This window comes from Anser brachyrhynchus (assembly GCF_964034855.1).
Source record: "Anser brachyrhynchus genome assembly, chromosome: Z".
Lineage (NCBI taxonomy): Eukaryota > Metazoa > Chordata > Aves > Anseriformes > Anatidae > Anser > Anser brachyrhynchus.
Genome location: NC_137697.1, coordinates 41696418 through 41718337, shown reverse-complemented (window position 1 = coordinate 41718337; position 21920 = coordinate 41696418). Strand labels below are relative to the sequence as shown.

Here is a 21920-nt window from a genome sequence, read left to right as displayed (position 1 = left end):
AAGAAAAGAAAAGAAAAGAAAAGAAAAGAAAAGAAAAGAAAAGAAAAGAAAAGAAAAGAAAAGAAAAGAAAAGAAAAGAAAAGAAAAGAAAAGAAAAGAAAAGAAAAGAAAAGAAAAGAAAAGAAAAGAAAAGAAAAGAAAAAAGAAAAGAAAAGAAAAAAAAAAGCCTTGCTTCAGGTATAGAACAATTTAATGCTGTAATTTAAAATTCAGAAAATTACTTTGAGGTATCCAGCTGGCATCATTCTGGACATTATTTATGCCTGCTAATACTATTTGCAAATGCAAATGTGTATTCAACAGTGCGTTGGAAACAAGAAGGTGTTTCAACGTTAAGTGCTAATCTAGTATCATTTTCTCCTGCAGGAAGGCTAATCCTGCCTTATTTCTGAGCTAGCAGAATTTAAGAAATAAAAGTCATAAATTAAATGAATTAATTGCATTTCAATGACGAAATGTGCATCTAAGTAAGGTGATAGTTGGCATTCTCGATTGATTCATCGTTTTTTTCTTTTCCTTTCTTTCTTCTTTTTTTATATATATATATATATTTTTTCCCCTGTTCCTACATTCTGTTGGCATTCTAACATTCAATTTAGCAATCGATTTTGTGTCATTTACTAAAATGTCTAGAGTACAAATGAGATCTTTATGGAGGCCAGATATTTTAAGACCAGACTGTGAGAGGGGAGGAAGCATCCTTAGCTCTGATTAACTTAGAGCTCTCTTCACAAGCATGTTATTTATTAAATGTTTCAGATGAAAAAAATCCATTCAACTTCATTGCTACTTGCAACCATACAGTGGCTGCAGTAGCACATGTTGCAGCCAGATGTTGGATATCATTTGCTCAATTTCCATATTGTCATATTCAAACATAGGATGCCAACAAAGAGAATGAGAACGGTTTTGTCTTAGTGGGAAAAGAAGAAAAAAAATGGATTGTTTACATGCTGTTCTTAAAGGAAGATTGAAAGGAAATCATATTAGAGGCTAATGAGAAGGACAGTTGTCTTACAGAAAACAAAAACATAAAACTTTTTTGTGATCTTGGCAGGAGTATAATCCTTAATAGAAGGATTATGATCAACCAGTCTCAACAGATTTGGTGCTCACATAATAAGTTTTTCCATTTCAGACCAGAGATTGAGACACATTTCTTGTTATTTTGACTTTGACAGGTTAAGAAGCTTCAGAATTTTTGATTGTTTGTTTACAAGGTATAAACTGAATATATATATTATATATATTAAAGTTTTGTTTGAAAACCATAGTCAGGTATTATAAAATGCATAATAAATAGGACATAATTGTAACTCTTTAGAGAACAGGGCATTTAACCAATGAGATAAGTAGCTTGTAACCACCTTGACAAGTTATCCTTAATCGTGTTAATTAACAGAGGCAATATTGTGCCCATACAGACTAAAGAATCAGCATCTGAATATTAAGAATAGATCATCAGCTTAAAAAACAGAAAACTTTTTATTTATGTGTATATTTGTGGAGTCAGTAGTGGTCTGAGAACAAGATCCTCAAAATTATTAAAATTAATCTTTGATCTAGAAAGAACGAAAACATAAAAATATGAATTTAGAAGTAGACTTAGCCAAAGAAGTACATATGCACAAAAGACAACAAGAAGCTTTTATTATTATTATTATTATTATTATTATTATTATTATTATTATTATTATTATTATACCTTAAGAGGGCAGCTTTAACAAGTCTCTTCTCCCTGAAAACTGGAGATGACTTTAATCTATCTACTTCTTTCTTCCAAAAATTTCAAACAGCAGAAAAGATGGTACCTTGCTTTCACCATTTATCTAGTGAAAAAAACAGACCGACAATTATTACTGCAGCACACAGGAATGTATTCAAGACTTTTTATTTTAAATATTTTACTCTAATAGGATGTACTTCTCTGGATATCTTTTCAAAGAACAGTCTTCCAGAGATCTTATCTGCAGAAAAGATCCTTAAGAGTGACCAAGAAACCTGTGAAGGTTGGGATGTCATTGCTGTCTATCAACCAACAAGACAATATCAGTGAAATCCAAAGATCAGTGTCAAAAATAGAATTACACAGAAAATTTCACTGTACCATAGTATACTAGAAAGGTCTGGGTTGGAAGGCACCTTAAAGATCTTCAACTTCCAACTCTGCCGTGGACAGGAACAACTTCCATTAGACCAGGTTGCTCAAAGCCCCATCCAACCTGGCCTTGAACACTTCCAGGGAAGGGGCATCTACAGCTTCTCTGGGCAACCTGTCTAGTGTCTCACTGCTCTGAAAGTGAAGAATTTCTTATATCTAATCTAAATCTATTCTCTTTTAGATTAAAACCATCCCCCCTTGTCCTATTGCTACACTCCTTGACAAGGAGTCTCTCCCCATTTCTTCTACAGGCCCGCTTTAGGTATTGGAAGTCTCTCCCTCAGCCTTCTCTTCTATAAATAACCCCAACTCCCTCAGCCTGTTTTCATAGGAAAGGTGCTTCAGCCCTCTGATCATCTTTGGGGCCCTCCTCTGGATCCACTCTAACAGGTCCACGTCCTTATGTTGGAGTCCCCAGAGCTGAACAGAGAGAGGTTTGGTCTTATGACCCCAAGGCAAATAGGAAAAAGGATGAAATAATCAATGCAAGTCCAAATTCCTTAAAATCTGTTTAGAAATTGGAATAAAATGAGACATTCCTTGCAATAAATAAAAACCACAACTTTGTAATAACAGGCTTCCTAAAGGCTTTTGTAAATTTAGCTCCAGCACATAAAGTCTTGGCTGGGTTTAACCAGTATATCAGGACTGCTCACGTGCAGTAATTTGATTTATATATCTGAAATTGAAGCTGGAGAACTGAGGCAATTAATCAGATCTCCAAAGAGGTGTTCCAAAGAGGTGTGATGTGCTCTCATGGAACACTCAGACATGGACCCTTTTGCAGCATATCTTGTGTTCCCATCTTGTGGTCTCAAACACCTATGTCTTATGCACAGATTCTCATGATGTATGCAGACCTCCCCTGCGGTGGGCTGTTGTGTTCATTTTTATTTGTGGTTATATTCCATAGATAAAATGAATACCTATCAAAGAAAAGAAGTTTAAGACACCATCTTATTGCTATTAAGTAACTGTCCACCTCTTTCCACATCATTTTATGGGGAAAACTTATATTTTTGATGCTGGAGCTGATCACACCTCATAATAAATGGGATCTCGATCCAAACAGTGTAAACTTCTATGTGTTCACATTCTTGATCTTAGTCTGTGTAAAACAAAACGAACAAACAAACAAACAAACGAACAAACAAAAAAAACAACAACCAACCAACCAACCAAAAGAAAAAGAGTGCACAATGGATTATTTATTGTACTGCCACAGTCAGAGGGGGAGTCAGTTGTCACTATTCTTTGCCACCGGGGGGAAGTGATGAGTTAGTGGGTTTCATAACAAACAATAAAAGGTGATGGGTATACTTCCTGATTCTTTCAAAATATTGGTTTGTCTGCATAGAGCTTGGGATGGAAATTAACAGTGAGACGACATTTGTGGGGAGGACTCAGGGCATGAAAACTTTTCCTCATATAGCTTTTCTTTTTCCCTGGAAAATTGATAACAATCCTTTCTTTCACTGATGAAAGCTGCAATCCTGAGTGGCATGAGGCCTCTGTGTGGCATCCCAGGCTGTCTGCTTCTTTGCCTGTTTCCCATTCAAGACTGATGGACTCTCCTGACTGGTTCTGCTCTGCCACTTGGTTAATGAGATGAAGGAACACTGCCTTATGCTGCTTGCGCTCCAGCAGGGCTGTTGTATGCACCTGGGGCTGAAAGGTGTGTTTTTCCAGCCTGTCCAGTGGTAAACACTGGGTGAGTGAAGAGTCTTTTGCCCTTCTGAACACCATCTATGATTTTTATTTTAACCACTGAACCCTATGTCTGGCAGGCCAAGCTGTGAAGTGAACCCAAGGGTATGGAGGCAGCCATGAGAGTTTCAGCGCTGTGCTTGTGACTAACTGGTGTTGTTTAGCTAATTTAAAAAATCCTCTAGGTTCACTGAAAGAACAGTGAGCAGGCTGCAGCTGCAGTATCTCTGCTTGGAGCCTGGGAGATGCTCCCTTGGTATGACAGACCTGGCTTTACAGACTGATGATGGGGTTCTCTGTACCACAGTGTGAGAAGCACTTTTCTAGCTCACCAGACAGTAGTCTCGTAATTCTTTTTTTCTCTTGTGCCACATGGCATGTGGGAGCTGTACATACCAACTTCTGGTCCCTAGTATCGGTCTGTGAAACTACAGAAATTTTTGTTTTGTGTTCATTAAAAGAATGGTTAGAGTGCTTTAATGACTGAATATTTTTTCTTCTGCGTGCTGTTAACCATAAATATGTAAATGATACATTACAAAAATATTGATTTTATCTGTGTTCCAAGCAAAAATTGGCAGATGTTGGTCCAATAACATATCTAACAGCTAAAGAATTTTAACAGTCTACTTCCTTCTTTTTACCTCTGTACAGTAGTTCCATCTTTGTATATTAATCATTGTGTATATATCTCTACATAGTATAAATTGGTTTGTGGTTAAAGGACTGGATTGAGAATCAGAATTTAGGTTTCTTATCCAATGTCTTATTTCCCTTGAAATCCTGAGCAAGTTGCACAGTGAGTTTTGGAAACAACGCATGTAGAAGCTATGAACTTTTAAGTATCAAGTTCCCATGGTAAAGGTCTGGAGAGAAGTGTTAAAGCTCTCTGTAAAGCAATGCAAAGTAAATTAGGTACTGCTAACAGATTTCAAAATAACATAACAAGCAAAACCAGGGCTGTCAGCATATCTCTTCCCAGAAACAGCCAAAACGATAAGTGAAGAGTAAAAGAGTGATACGGACCTTCGTCTACTTCATAACAAGAACCTGAAAACACACAGGTGCTGAAACAGAAGGAGAATGAGAATGGACTTTTATATTATGGCGTAGTAGTTTCAGAGCTCAGGAACCCCCCCAGGGTCTCCAGATGAAGGGACTTAAATCTTTAAATACGCTGTCATAGCCAGAGATGCTGTCCAGATTTCTTGCTGAAGCTGTGCAGCTGTTTTCAAGGTGGGAGATCTTTGTGGTGCACCAAATGCAGAGACTGGAATGACGTATCTTATTTCTGAATACTGACCATGTTTAAGTATGAAATAAATCCAGAGCTGCCTACACCTATGAAATACTCTTCTGGGCAGACACATAGATTTGATACATACACTGTGGATGTTTCAAAACTGAAAGGTTGAGACAGTGTTGCAGTTATCCAGGAAAACAAAACAAAACAAAACAAACAAACAAAAACCTGTAGTTTTGCAAATCTTTTAGGATTGTCTTGGTTAGAGCTGCCAAACTGCTGCTAAAATTGTGCTTTCAAATTCTCAGCTACTTGGAAGATACTGTCTTTTAGATTCTGAATGCCAAAAGAAAACAAAAAACAAAAAACAAAACTCAGACCGTAGATGTGTATACATCCATGATTAAAAAAATATACTTTTTAACCTTGTAATTCTCATGCATGTACTCTTATGAGGTTTGAGTTAGCAGACAAATCTGTGATCAATACATGTTCTTGGCTTTGGACCACAATTCATTTATTGCAGAGAGAGTACCACCAACAACAAAACCCCGCTTGGTAAAGAGGTCACCTAACAGTAACATTATAATAATAATAATAATAGCAATGAAGTGTTAGTGCATTAGTTGCACCTTAAATACTCTTTACACTGTAGTTGAATTAAAATAGCTAATAAAATTCAAAAGCCGTAATTTTATTGCAGTCTGCACTACTAATGTTTCTGCAGTATGTATATAAAGTAGGGATTATATTACTTGTTACTTATTAAATCCTATGAGGAATTTGCATTTTTCAAGAGCAAACCTCAAAGCACTGTCTGTTAATTAGCTTACTGTAATTGATTTTGAAATATATTGAAAACATAACCTCTTCACCTTGTGTTCAGTTGATGGTCCTGATGGTCCCTGCTCCACTGAGTGATGACTGCTGGTACTGGCAGCTGCCCAAGTACATTTGCATCTATTATGGTACCAATTAATGTGTTATACTGTTTAATAGTGATTTTTTTTTTTTCACTATAGACAAGAAAATAAAAGCAACTGCAAGAAAATTAGCCTCAGAATGTTGTCACATATAACCTTATCACTCACTTGTCTGAGATATATTATAAAAAGATGTGTAACTTCAAGTGATATGGGTATGATATTTGTTGGGTTTGGTTAGATTAGGAACTGTTTAATACCTCCCAATCTCTTCGTGAGACAGTCAGATTTAAAAAAATATGTTATATTTTGGGAGATTTTTAATGCTTTTTGATTTTGAACAGACAGCATCTCTTGCTATCTAAACTGTCTGAGAGGAAGATAAAGTATTCTGATGCCTAAACAATCAACAATAAATAAAGAATACACTTTTGATGTATGGAAGGTTTTGGTAGCAGGGGGACTGCAGGGGTGGCCTCTGTGAGCAGAGCCCAGCAGCTGCCCCATGTCAGAGCAGAGCCAGCTCCAGCCGGCTCCAAAAGGGACTTGCCGCTGGCCAGAGCCAAGGTATTGAGTCACACTGGTTGAGCCTCTGAGAGAGCAGAAAAGGAAAAAACAAACAAGCAAACAAACTGTTGTGCAACAGCAACTGGGAGAGAGAGGTGAGAAAATGGGAGAGAACCAGCCCTCCAGAATGCAAAGTCAGTGCAGCAGGAGGGCAGGAGGTGCTCCAGGCAGGCAGCAGCAGTTCCCCCGCGGCCTGTGCAGGGAGAGGCCCCTGGTGGAGCAGGCTGTCCCCCTACAGCCCATGGGTCCCACACGGAGCAGATCTCCACGCTGCAGCCCCCCCGTGGAGGAGCCCCCGGTGGAGCAGGTGGCTGTGGCCTGGAGGAGGCTGCGGCCCATGGAGAGCCCCCGCAGGAGCAGGCCCCGGGCCGGAGCTGCAGCCCGTGGAGAGGAGCCCACGCAGGAGCAGGGGGTCTGGGGGGAGCTGCCGCCCACCCGTGGGGGACCCGTGCTGGAGCAGTTTGCTCCTGGGGGATGGATGGACCCCGTGGTACGGAGCCGTGTGGGAGCAGGTCTTGAAGCAGCCCACAGCAGTTCCTGTGGGCAGCCCCCGCAGGCTCAGTTCAGGAAGGACGGCATCACATGGGAGGGACCTCATGGGGAGCAGTGGCAGAGAGTGACCATGAAGGAGTGGCAGAGACGAAGTGTTACGGACTGACTGCAGCCTCCATTCCCCTGCTCCACTGACGGTGAGAAGGTAGAAGAGGGTGGATGGGGGGGGGAAGGTGTTTTTAGTTTGCTTTTAGTTCTCACTGTTGTAATCTATAAATTATATTAATTGTAGGCAATAAATTATATTAATGTCCCTATGCTGAGTCTGTTTTGCCTGTGACAATAACTGTGGAGTGATCTCCCTGTCCTTACCTCAACCTTTGAGCCCTTTTCATCTTATTTTCTCCCCCTATCCCCTTGAGGACAGGGAGTGAGAGAATGGTTGTAGTGGAGCTCTGCTGCCTTGCTGGGTAAAACCACCACAAAAACAATCAAACTTTATACAATTGGTCTGGGGTTCCTTTTTTTTTTTTTTTTTTTTTATAAAAAAAATACCTCGTTGGTTAATTATAATGTATGGACTGCCATATGTGCAAAAGAATCTCTAAAATATATGGATACATAACAACATAATTTTACAACATCCTAAAGTTTTACAGAATTGGTCAGAACCTACTTTGCCAACATGCACAGACAGAAACTATGATGACTATTAATTGTTAAGACGTAATGGACTGATACACCTGTGTAAAAGTTTTCTCTCCGCTGAGAAATACTGTTCGCCCTGTAGTCCTTGCCTTCTTCATGTTTTTAAGTTAGAAAAAATGCATTTTTTCTCCAAAAAGATGATAAATGTGTAATGGTGAAGTGAAGAGAGAAGGATAGGAATACTTCAGGTTTCATGGAAACATGAAACAATATGTACGACAGAACAAACTAAGCTTTCAATGATTTGTTTCTTAAACCATGTGAAGAAATTGAAGTGCTAGTCTAAAACATTTTATTCTGACAAAGTGAAAAAGTCATGAACTGAATTACTGCAGCAAAAGCATCCTCCTCCTGATTCCAACATTATATTATAAAGGAAGTTTTTCCTACATGCCACATAATGACTTTTCTTTAAGGACCAGAGGCTACCTACTTCGTTCATTTATCAGATTGACCTTGGAAGTGATCATCTGATACTTATAAAAGGTTTAGTTATTATTGAGCTGTGGAAAAAAAATTGAACTTGAGTTGTTTTGGCATTCAAGCAGGTATTCCTGCTATGCGGAATTTATGATTCCATCACCTTTTTTTCAAGGGGTAATAAACTGTTCCTTAAAGGAAGAACCCAGATGAAGCACTGGTGTTTCTTCTTGGGCAGCAGAATCAGCACTGTTCTGTGTTATGCAGTATTACAGATTTTTTCTTATTCATAGAAACAAAAATTTCTAAGATACTTGAGAAAGGAAAACCAGACATTCAGTCTACTGATTTCTGAAGTCCATTAGTGGTTCAGCTGGATTTGGGATTGTTTGACAAGAAGTAAAATCTCTGTACTGTGTCTGTAAGCTATCTAATTATATGCTATTAATTCTTAGTGGTGTTGCAACTGTGTCATTTTCTTCCTTATGTTTAGATGTGTGTTACAGCTAAAGAACCTAAGCTTCCAATTGTTCCAAGACTTAAACTTGTCTCTGTGGAAATTTTAGGTAGTGGAAATGAGTAGCCAAAGGTTGTGGGTTTGTTGTTTGTTTGGTCGGTTTTAATTTGTCCTGTTTGTCTCCATTGCTTGGAACAATCCTAGTTCACTAGGTTCCAGGAGCAACCACTAGCATTGTCACACAATTCCTACATCAATGCAGAATGCAAAATGCTTTTAAACAAACAACTTTGATCTTCACTGTTCCAGCATCATATTGATTTTTATTTTGGGTCAGGCAGCTCCTGATTTCAGTGAGAATCTATATGGAACTCCAGCATTAGTAGCCTAATTCTCTTTATCTTCAAAAAAAGTATTGTAAAAATAATTTTCTGTATGAAAATGGAAATGCTGAAACATTATAGGAAAGATTGGTTTTGAAGTTTTTTTTTTTGTTTGTTTTTTTCCGTACATATTGAAAAGATGTAGACTTTATGCAACCTTCTTTTATTTTTATTTATTCTGCCTGATTTTGACATTCAGGAGATGTTTGCATGATATTAATGTTTCATTTAATGTTCATACTGTTAGGCGCTGGATACCCATGTGTCCATAAGTTTCTTATCACTTCTGAATACCATACTCTCCGACAGTTACCTCTGTCTAGTGTAAGAGATATATCTTGGTTTTGCACAAGAATTGCCTCTTTCCTTGAGCTTTGTCCTATAGGGCAGGTATGTGTTTCTCTAGATGTTTAAACTCAGAGAAAAATTCTACAATAATTATTACTGTAGGTCTTAGAAAAAACTCTGGGACTAGTGACTGTATAATCAATTAAGACTTTCTCAGCTTTAAAATGATGTCTTGCTATTGGTTTGCTAGTACCTGAGTTATTTGAAAGTTTTTATACTGTTACACAGAAAAGAGACAGGTTTCTAACTTCATTTAAATAGCTAGAAAGGCACATACATGTATAATTGATATTCTCAGAATTCATAAGCTCTCCATATGTATTGAGGTATCTTGTTTACTTTTGAAAGTGTTTTTTAGCTGTACTCATCTCTCATTTCTTAGGAGAATTTAAATTATTGATTTTTTTTTTTTTTTTAGAGAGACACAAACAACAACAGTACAAATTCAAATTCTCCAGCTCATTTCTGTGTCTGCTTATTGCAACAATATGTTTATATTGATTAAGCCTCTAAGACTTATGCATGATAGAAAGAAGATAATTTGGGTCCTGAAAGGGGCATAATGTCAGAAGTATCTGTGATTGTATTGAAAGCTTAACTGTGTTGTGTTTCATTTTATTTTATTCTATGTGATACCATTCAGATAGTCCTGGACTTCTGGAAATCTTGCCTTAAACATTTCTCACAACTGGTAGATGTTTGTTTGCTCTCTTTTTACTTAATAATTAAATAATATTAACATAAAAGCAGCAAGAGAAACTTAAGTATGTCTTCAATATTTTAAAAAGCTGAATAAGTAAAGGAAAAGACCTAAAAGCTGAGGCAAAGAAAGAAGTCCAAACTATGCTGGTTAGTTGGGATTGGCTAAAAGCTATATTTGCATGTCATTTCAAAGGTGCTAATTAGGAAACATGCTCTTAGAAATATTTTCCACAACACTCCTATGATTCTAGATATTACCTTTTTGATAATGTCAAGTATATAAATTACATTGAACTCCTTGGCTGCAAAGTGAAAACAAGGTCAAGTTCAGCTTGCTTGAACTGCTTGGGACTCATGTTTAAATTATGGTCATAAATATGTGTCATAAACAGCACAACAAATGTGCTGTTTAAATTATGGTCATAAATATTTTAGATATTAAAAATCTTTCAAAGTAATATGTTTCAACAACAATAGTAATTCTGTAGATTTTAAAAATGGCTTTTTTTTGAACTGTCTCAATAGCAAAAAAATTCAGCTGGAGGAAAGCCCTTTGAAATCCTGAAACCTGCACCAGGTTCATTTCTGAAATGAATGCCAGACATTCAGAGATGTTTGACCTTTGTAAGTTCTTCTGGTAAGTATTCTTACATTCTGGGAAGCAAAGGGATATATAATTTCCATGAACACATACAAGAACAATGTTTCAGAACACTCCCTGTCCCTGTCCCTGTCCCTGTCCCTGTCCCTGTCCCTGTCCCTGTCCCTGTCCCTGTCCCTGTCCCTGTCCCTGTCCCTGTCCCTGTCCCTGTCCCTGTCTCTCTCTCTTCCTCTCCCTTTCCCCTCCCTTTCTTTTCAGCTAGTGACTTTGTTTCCCTTGTAGGTTCCCTTTTCAGGCTATAACAGAAGAGATGCATTGGCACATCAATGAAACAGGATGCTTGGGCAAACTTGTATTACCTCAAGATGCATCAAACACGAGTATTGACATGAGACTTCTGAGAAGTCTGCTGTTAGATTTTATCTTTAATTTCCCAGGCAGAGCTGCAGGCTGAAATTCTGACTGTATTGTAAGTCACCAGTGTAAGCTGTTGATACTTGTTGGTTATGAGGTTATTCAATGCATTCAAACTTACACGTTTACTTTAGGTATGGTGAAACTATTCTCCTTTTTCCATTAATTGTACAGTACTACTGTAGAATTATATGTTTCTATGATTGCTGGAGAACATCTTCATTTGTTTACAACTTACTTGAAATGAACCTTACATTTGACTTAATCCACTCTGTAAGAATTGCTCATGCCATATTCCAACAAGAAGGAAACTGAAGACTGTGCATATTATTTATCTGGAAGGGATAAAATGCATTATCTATCAAGCTGTAACTTTTCAATCTATTTATTTATTTACTTATTTTAAGTCAAGAGGTAAGTCCACAACTGCAGGGAGAGACATCTGCATGTTGAACCTGACATACCAAGAGATCATACTGCACATTGGTAGTAGCTGAAATGACACATGATGTACCAACTAGCTTTTATGTGAAAGGTACATAGCATTGCTAAAAAGAGTTAGTGTGCATTTATCTGGAATAACATATGGCTTCAGAGCTGGATCTCACACTACTGGTTTTTGCCTCTACCTGCACCTGTGTGATCTAGCAGGAATTAGCATACAAAGAAACCTTTCAGTCCTGTTCCTATGAGGCAGTTAATAAATGCAGCTTCTCAGATTTACATGAGACCATCTGTTACCTAAGGTAAGGACAACATTTCTCCTTGAGGGACCTGTCAATCCAACTAGCTCAAGACAATTTATTATTATTATTATTATTATTATTATTATTAATTATTATTATTCGAACTGCTTTCTGTCACCTTTTATGATGTTTGCATTTTTCATACTTCAGGAACTATCCAGACTCACAACGAATAGAAAATCAACTTCATTCCTTCATGATCATGAAACTACAGTACTGAAAATGTTCTTTGTAATAGAGGTTTTTTTTTTTTTTTTTTTCCAAAGGGATCTTAAGTATTTGGAACCAGCCCCTCTTCCATCCGCAGGAGTAAATATTTCACAATAGACCCCTAGGCTTAACTCCAAGAATGATTCAAATGTTTTAATATGAAAAACATTAACAAATTCTTGTATGGCAGAACAGGGCCACCTGAGGATGTCTCCTAAATGAGGTTTTTATTGAACAGTTTGTTATGTGACAAGTGAGGCAGTAATTTAGATATAGAAGCCTTGAGAATATGCAGAGTTTAGTTAATGAAACTCTGTGCTTTCGTTAAAATAATTTCCCTATTGCATTTATGACTACATCTCTCACATGTATATGTGTGGCTTTTATGATGGCATTTTCAGTAAGACCTTGTATGTAGCATTGCTTTTATTATAAAAAATAAGCACACCAAAACAACATATTTATCTGTGTGCAGTTTCTAAAATATGTCTCTACACTTAGCTGTTTTTTTCCCACCTGCTGTTCAAGTGACTGGAAAAGATCAAGAGGCTGTATAGTCTGTAGAGTTCACGGAAAAGGATGAAAAATTCTCTAAAAAGAGCAAACACAATCTGTTTCAAAGTGTTCTTCACTTTCCATTTCTATAATTAGATAGCTCCATTAAAAGGGAAAGGAGGAGTGAAAAAGAAGAGAAGAGAAAGAGAAAAAGAGAAAGAGAAAGAGAAAGAGAAAGAGAAAGAGAAAGAGAAAGAGAAAGAGAAAGAGAAAAAGAGAAAGAGAAAGAGAAAGAGAAAGAGAAAGAGAAAGAGAAAGAGAAAGAGAAAGAGAAAGAAAGAGAGAGAAAGAGAAAGAGAGAAAAAGAGAAAGAAAGAGAAAGAGAAAGAGAGAGAAAGAGAAAGAGAAAGAGAAAGAGAAAGAGAAAGAGAAAGAGAAAGAGAAAGAGAAAGAGAAAGAGAGAGAGAAAGAGAGAAAGAAGAGAAGAGAAGAGATTAAAGAAAGGTTTGATCAGAAGTGAAAAACAAAACAAAACAAACAAAAAAAAACACACAAAAATAACATCGAGAGAAATCTTTTTACTGTCATACCTGTTGATTTAACTCTGCTATTCTCATTATGTTTAATAGGAGTTATGTAAAATATGTTCCCTTGCAAAATATTTATATATATATATTAATTATAAATTTAAATTCCACAAGTACATGGCATCAGATTCTTGAGTACACTGGTGTAAACTGAGTGTAACTTTGTTGTCTATAATGGCTTTGAACCTGTGGAATAAAGGTCTACAATACATCTTAAAACATAATGTGTTACAAAACATTAATGAACCTATCTGTTGTTTCTAAGTGATACAGAGGGGTGCAGGGAAAAGATGCTCAGTTCATGGTGCTACAGCAAATTTGGATTGAAGCAGTTTATTTGCTTATTAATGACATGTGATTAACTGATAACCAGTGACCACACGTTCCAGTCCATGGTCCATGCAGCCCGTAGCACACTCCTGTTGCTGATCCTCACAGACCAGCCCCTGTAGTCCTCTGAGCAGCCCCTGTCACCCACCCCTAGCAGTGCACTGGGGACGCATAGGTGCTGGAGCTTGGCCCTCCCAATTGCAGCCTTCCTGGGACAGGACCACTCGTGGGCTCTCTGGGACCACTTATCCCACCAGGTGCCAGCTGGGCCCCTGCTGCCCTGGGGGAGGCAGTCTGGGAACCCCAGGGGGCTTGAGGCAGCTGAGGCTGCAAGGGGGCTTGAGGTTCCAAGGTCCCTTCAATACTGCAGCTTCTCCTGCTTCTCATAGGGTTCTCTGAAGTTGACTCCTTTGCTACAAAGGTCTTTGTAACTTGGCAGTTACTGTTTAATCTGGCCGAAGATTGACTTTTTGTTTTGCAATTTTGAGTGATCCTTTGACATGCACTGTTACATTCATGTTCCTATGTGAGCTCATGCTCTTATGCAGTCCCACTTACCTGGTGTGGCCAGGCGAGCACCCCCACAGTAGCTGTCTCTGTCTCAAAGGTGATAGTGAGCAAGGAAGAGACAAGAGTGTGCAATGATTAATTTTCAATACCTCAGACTTCTAACCAGCAAAGAATAGGTTTAATGATAGCTGTGGTAAAATAGGGGAGAGAGTTAGTTCATGTACATTTATAATAATATGAAAGACAGATAAAACTACTAAAACCAAAACAAACCAAACCGAACTACCACCACCAACAACAAAAACAAACAAAAAACAAATAAACAAACAAACAATCCCACAACCTGCCTAGGCTATAGTGTCTTTCAGCTGTTCATTTTGTTTCCTAATATAGATTAAAATCCACCTTTATGTGTGAATTAACTGATGACATTTTGTACAACTGGCTGCATGCAGAAGAGCTCTTTTCCTAAAGGCTTGATGTTTGACCTTGCCTTTAGTAAAGACATAAAGAGATTTTGTCAGTCAGCCATAGTATGAACATATATAATTTTGGTTCCTCTTGAAATATAAAGGATCTTTGTCATGGCTCCGTTTAAATCATGTTGATGCTCTGAATGGCCCTGTTACTCAACAATGCAATCCTAAATTTACAGGCAGGGGAAAAAAATATTTGTATTTATTTATACTTTAAATCACACTTTTTTTTTTTTTTTTAATTGCAATATATAAAGGAAAGTTATTTTCCGGCCCTTTAAGGCCTTTAAGGCACGAGACTTTTGGTCAGCCACATCCTCCTTATCCTCCTTTGTTTTGGTGTGTAGACAAGAGCAAAGCAATTAACCTCTTTTACTATATTATCAATGTATTTGCATCATCCTTCTTTGGGTAATAGTCTATATAAATTAATACTGATGTTTATTATTCTAAGTCAAAGATTCTGGAGTTTTTCTCCTTAGAAAATGATAGTGCTTAATTCTTTTTTCCACTGCTTTACTGGCATAGGGATATATCACTGGTCAAAATGATTTGGAAACAAGGTTAACCTGAATTTATAAAATTAATATCAATTCCTATGTTATTTAGTATAAGATTCAGGCTTGCAGAAGAAATATAGATAAAGAAACACAGAAAGTATAACAAAACATTATCCTCTAGGTAACAAGTGTTTCTACATGGCTTATATTATAAATTTTTGCCTGCCAACATGCTACCATCAAGGTGGAAATGAAACTCCCTGAACACTGAGTCACTGAATTTTCCTCAATTCGCCACCGTTACAAAACCAGCTTCTGCTGTATAAACCTGATCTACTGTGAAAATGTACAAATGTGTGAGTCAGCTCAGGCAGGCAGAAGGAGAAACCACAGACTTGTAGCTAAAATGCAAAAAGTAGATTTATTTATGTGCAGAGGCACATAAGCAGGGACATAGGCACTGCTGAGCTTGGTCCATGCTAGAAGATCCTCAGTGTGCTGTATACACCTGTTTAACAATGGTTCATACAGGTGAAGTTTTTATTACCATTCTGTGATCTTCACTGTGCTTCTTTGATCTTCTTCGTACCAAGGCCAGGAGCTCAGGCATCTCTGACAGAATGCCTCTGAGTCTACCAAACCCCTATGTTACCTATACACAGATGCACTACTTGCCAAACACACAGAGCACGAACAACAGTAGGTTCAGTTTATGTGCTTTTCCATATTACTAGTCCCCAGCATTCCCAGCTACAAGGTCCCTTGAGTATATTTACAATCCTCCTCAACAATCTTCTGTTCTGATTCCATCCTCCTTGCCAATATTGTGCTTTTAAGCCATTCCTCCCAACAAATTATTCAGTTGCTCTAGAAATGCCTCATTTATTACCTATAGTGAGATACTGTAATGGATAAAACACGAGTTTGCCTTCACTCCTTTCTCTTTGAATCTGATTATGAGTTGTTTTGTGTCATGTTTCCATGTGGTTTATAAAGAGATATAAAATACATTTCATTCTGAAGTAATTCTATTTCTACCAGTTTTCACTCAGTTATGCTAGAAAGAGAGACTGAAAGTGTTTGGAGATGTAAAGAGAAGGTAAGTTTGATCAACTGGAAGGGAGCCTGCTCTGGATCAATTAGGCTCACCACACTGGAAGATGCAGTGGTTCATGATGCATACCTACCCAGGTGTGCTGAGGAGCACAGAATTGGTTTGCCATTTGGCTTGCCATTATTGGTTTCTTTTCAAATGTAAAGGTATTATCTAGGTGCAAAGAACTATGAAGTTGGGGAATTTTTTATCTCCTTAGCTATAACCTATAACAGCTAGTCAAAATTACTCATTTTTTAGAAGTTTATTGATGTGTGACTTTGGACATTTTAGGCTCTGTGTTCCAGTTGACAATTAATATTAGAAATTTATGTGGAAGAGTGTCATGGTTTTGTCTGGGCTAGAGTTAATTTTCCTTGCAGAGACTTCTATGATGCTGTACTTTGGCTTTTTGATGAAAATAGCGGTGACAATACAGATATGATTGAGTTGTTGCTTCTTATACCACTTCTTATACTGCCTTGCCAGCAAGGAGGCTGGAGGTGCACAAGAAGCCAGGACATCTGACCCTGACTGAGCAAAAAAAATGTATTCCATTCCATAATGGCATCATGCTCAACAATAAAAGCTGGGTAAAGAAAGACGGGGGGGGGGGGGGGGGGGCGGGGTGAAGAGGGGGGAAGGACAGATGGACAGATGGACACAGAGGGTGGGCATTGGGAGTGATGGCATTTGTCTTCCCAGTAAACCAAAATGTGTGATAAGTCCTGCTTTCCTGGAAGTAGTTGAGCATCTGATTGCCAATGGGAAGTTGTGAATGAACTCCTTGTTTTGCTTTGCTTGTGCACATGACTTTTGCTTTACCAAATAAACAGTCTTTATCTCAATCCATGAGTTCTCTCACTGTTACATTTCCAATTCTCTCCCCAGCCCACCTAGGGAGAGTGACTGAGTGGCTGTGTGGTGCTGAGCTGCTCTCTGGGCACAACAAAGAGGAAATGAGCAGATTTTAACAGCTATCATCAAGTTGTGTACCTTAAGAATAAATGCATGCAACATAATTACAGTAAAGTAGGAACTGAAAAGCAAAGCTTGCTTGCTGCCACATTATATTTGAATAGCTATTACATGAAGACTTTTATCAACAGTAATGAAAAAAGGTTGTCTTGAAACGTGGCAAAGAAGTTGAGTAAAGAACATAAAGAAAAAATCCTCTTTGATCTACAGGCATTTGCAAAAGTGACTTCCCTGCATTTGTCAGCCTATCTATGATAATAGGTCTTTGCTTGTTAGAGAAGTCAGAAGCAGTAGAGAACTGGTCGGAAAGACAACTTTTTTTTTTTCTTTTTTTTTTTTTCTTTTTTCTTTAAGGACAGATAAAGTGGGATCAGAGGTCTAGATCTGAATTTCAGAATTTCAGAAAAAATGTTTCACTACATCTGTTTTTGCTCCAGATTAGGGCACAAGTTAGAATATCAAGATCTTTTACAGAATAAGGGATCAGGAAAATATATTTATTTCCTTCAGTTGAAAAGTGAAAGATGACAATATGACCACTTAACTCCTTCAGAAGGCTTTTATGCTATAAACACTTAGCTAAGAGAAGTATAAGCAAAATCTAAGAACTCATGCATTTTCTCTTTCACCTGAGTGCATCATGTGAAGGAGCATGAGGACAGGAGCTTAACATGAAGAATATGAGAAGAAATAGGCAGAGTGTGGTAGAAACAGGATGGCGGGAAGACTTCTAATGTATGAGTTAGAGGGTCAAAGAGGGTCAGTATTCCTTCATTTGTGATTTGGCATTTTGTGGTAGAATGGATGCAGGGAAGGAATTTAAATAAAAAATAATAAACTGTGGGCTGCTTGGAACTCTGTAGTTCATATTTGCATCAAATATGAATTCTCTTCCCCTGCTTTTCTCACTTGGGAAAGTCCTATTAGCCACTAGAGAAGTAAGGATAATAGGAGAAGGAAGATAACTTAAAAGCAACCATTATTTACTTAGAGAGGATTTGTTTACAATATGTCATTTTCTTAGGCTTTTTGATTAAGAATGACTAGAAATGTTCAAATTCTTGCTGTATTAGATCATCGCTATGCTATGTCTTCAGGAAACAATTCACATTGGGGATAGTACCTCAGCATTCTCAAAGAGATGTTTAGATAACTCATATTTCTATGTCTCCTATGTCTCACACCACTTAGATTTTTACCTCCTGTAAGTACATGTCCTTGGCCAGCTAAGAGACTGTTCTAAATTATGATTAATGCCATTTAGAAAGACAAGTCTTTCATAACTGAGGGTGGATGCATGCTTCCCGTACATCTTTTTTTGGTAACTCCTATGAGATAGCATAAGATTTCAGAAGAAGACATATAAACAAACATGAAACCGGCCTGGGGCAAGCAGGCATGTGCAGAAACCTGAACTATCTCAGAGCTGCCAGACATTGTTAGTGGATCAGCTTTCCTCTGAAAGGAAGGAAAACCTAACTGTGCAGATTTGCATAATGCAATATTAACAGTTATGGTGTTGATCCAAAGTCTTTTAAAGCTCAAGAGGATTTTTTCATTGTACACTTCAGTGAGATATAGATTGGGTTTTGTATGCAAATGTTTAAGTAGCACATTTTTGCTATAATTTTCATTTTTAAGGCATACCTTTCTTCAGCCAATTATTTTATGGGTCTCTCACATTCTTGTCCTTTTTTCTTGCTTTTTGGGTGATTGCAATTCTACTTTGGCATTAACAAGAAATTTAGAATGACAAAATTCACTGTAATCAAGATATAGGTTAACAGGTTGGCTAAAACCCTACTATCTCTGGCATGACTTTAAATTTCTCTTTCATGGTGATTCAGGAAAGGCTTTTTCGTAATTTGCACTGAGATTTTCTGATAAGCTAGATAATATTGTAAAATCTTTGAGCTAAATTTACATACATATTTTTCTAAGTGCCATGACAGTCCTGTAGACTGTTAACAAATGTTATGTCACAGCATAAAACCCACTTTAGATACTGGATTTTTGTTATTCCATTTTATGGTAATATTGCTGTTTCTGAAATCCTTTGTAACTGCTTCTCTAGAACAAGGCTGTTCTCTAGGTTATCACCTCATGAGCGTTAGGCAGAAAAGCTGTCTTGGTGATTAAAAGTTTAATGTAACAGTGTATGAGCAGCTCACATCAAAGAGGGTTTAGAAAACTTTGCTGCTAAGTGATAGTTATAATTGCTCAGATGGGGGGGAACAACATTAAAAATGAGTAGAAAAGAGAAGTATTGGCTATAGGGCAGCTGGATTGTAAGTTTTAAATGTTTCCTATTGCTAAAACGTGCAGATTGTCATCTAAAAATGTGTTAAGCTGAACAAAATTTTCAGAGGTCAGTTACTAAGAATTGATGTAGATATTTTGGATCATGAACAACTAAACTTCAGTGAATAGAATCCATTTAGTTAATTTCTCCCAAGCATTTTTTCTCACCTCTGTGAAATACCATGTTAGCATGCAGGAGACATCTGGCTAGAAGAGCACATACAAGATATCAAACACCCAGTATGGAAGAAGATTGCAAGAAAGCCCTGCTTGCTGACAGCAGGAAGAAAGAATGCTACCAAATGACATATCAGGAAGTAAAAAGAAAGCATTTAGCAAAACAAGATGAGGGAGACCTAATACAAAGTAGTACAGTCAAGCTATTCCATCACTCCTTCCTTTGATAACTATTTCTTCTGTCAGTGCCTCACCTGGGTTCTCTTGAGAATTAAGCCAACAGTCATTTTTCCCTTGTTTTCTCAGAACAAACAAAGCGAACAGTTTATGAGTTTTCTCTGTCTTAATCATTTTCTTTGCAACATGGTCAATAGTTGTGGGAATATTTAATGTGTTTCTTCATTCCAGTATATATGTCAATACATCCATCTCAATCTCATTGTCTATTTGCTTTCTGAAAATTCTTCTTACTCCCCATGGTTTCTGCACTGCAATTTGTACTATCTAGAAGATAGCAAATTCTTGAGTAACACCTACTCAAAAAGGCATGACATAGTTTCTTTCACTAGCAAAAGTTCAGCAACCTGTCTGGTGTGTCTGACTGTATTGGTGCTACCAGTAGCACTGGAAAAAAGTTGTAGGTTCTGGTTATATCATAGAATCATAGGACTGAGCAATGTCTGAGGTTGGAAGAGACCCCTGGAGATCATCTAGTCCAACCACCATGCCAGGCATGGTCACCTAGACCAGGTTGAACAGGATTATGTCCAGGTGGGTTTCGAATAACTCCAAAGAAAGCGCCTCCACAACCTCTCTGGGCAACCTGCTCCAGCACTTTGTCACCCTGACAGTAGTTTTTCCTCATATTCAAGTGGGACTTCCTGTCTTTTGTGCCCATTACTTCCTGTCCTATTGCCAAGCACCACAGCAAAGTGTCTGGCCACATCATCTTGACACCCTCCCTTAAGATATTTCTATACATAGATAAGATCCTCTCCCAGCCTTCACTTTTCTGGGCTAAACAGGCTGAGTGCTCTCACCTTTTCTCATAAGAGAGATGCTCCAGCCCCACAATCTTCTTCATAGCCCTCTCCTGGACTCTCCAGGAGATCCGTATGTCTCTTGTCTAGGGGAGCTGTATTGGGTTTATGTTGCAAGGGTTTGGTTAACAGGGGGGTTGCATCTGTGGCCTCTGTGAGCAGAGCCCAGCAGCTGCCCCATTTCAGGCCACGGACACTCCCAGCTGGCTCCAGAAGAGAGCTGCTGATTGCCAGACCCAAGCCATTGAATGATGCTGGTTGCACCTCTGTGACGGAAGATTTAAGAAAGGGAAAAACCTTCTTTGCAGCAGCAAAGAGGGAGGAGTGAGAAGCAGCCCTGCAGCCCCCCAGGTCAGTGCAGCAGGAGGGCAGGAGGTGCTCCAGGCAGGCAGCAGCAGTTCCCCTGCGGCCTGTGGAGAGGCCCCTGGTGGAGCAGGCTGTCCCCCTGCAGCCCATGGGTCCCACATGGAGCAGATCTCCACGCTGCAGCCCGTGGAGGAGCTCCCGGTGGAGCAGGTGGCTGTGGCCTGGAGGAGGCTGCGGCCCATGGAGAGCCCCCGCAGGAGCAGGCCCCGGGCCGGAGCTGCAGCCCGTGGACAGGAGCCCACGCAGGAGCAGGGGGTCTGGGGGGAGCTGCCGCCCACCCGTGGGGGACCCGTGCTGGAGCAGTTTGCTCCTGGGGGATGGATGGACCCCGTGGTACGGAGCCGTGTGGGAGCAGGTCTTGAAGAGCTGCTGCCTGCGGGCAGCCCCCGCAGGCTCAGTTCGGGAAGGACGGCATCCCGTGGGAGGGACCCCACGGGGAGCAGGGGCAGGCAGTGACCGTGAAGGAGCAGTGGTGATAAAGCGTTAGGGACTGACCACAGCCCCCATTCTCTCTGCCACTGTGCAGCTCAGGGGGAGAGGGTAGAAGAGGGTGGATCCCTGGGGGGAGGGTGTTTTTAGTTTGCTTTGAGTTTCTCACTGTTCTAGCTTGTTAGTAATGGGTAATAAATTACAGTAATATCCCTATGCTGAGTCTGTTTTGCCCATGACGGTAATTGTGGAGTGATCTCCCTGTCCTTACCTCAGCCCTTGAGTCCTTTTCATCATATTTTCTCCCCCTTTCTCGTTCAGGAAGGGAGTGAAAGACTGGTAGTGGTGGAGCTCTGCTGCCCAGCTGAGTAAAACGACCACACTCTATCTGACAAACTGGAGATTGAGTCAAGGTTTGCTAGTACTTGCTTAAACATGCCTATTTCCCACTTGCAAAATTGAGAGAGAAAGGAGCAGCTGCACATGGATGACAGGACTATTTCTGGTAGAAGAAAGCATTGATTTTATGGCTCATTGCCATCATAGCTACAGCACT

At 38.9% G+C, this 21920-nt stretch overlaps 1 long non-coding RNA gene across 5 annotated transcripts in view; it reads left to right on the top strand.

Annotated features, from left to right (window-relative positions):
• Window positions 1–16688, top strand: part of LOC308185445 — a 131372-nt gene extending 114684 nt beyond the window's left edge. For all 5 annotated transcript variants that reach the window (XR_013943382.1, XR_013943383.1, XR_013943384.1 and 2 more), the window contains exons 5-6: window positions 10637–10748; window positions 10995–16688. This is a non-coding gene — a long non-coding RNA (uncharacterized lncRNA). The remainder of the gene's footprint in view (window positions 1–10636; window positions 10749–10994) is intronic.
• Window positions 16689–21920: the final 5232 nt, after the last annotated feature.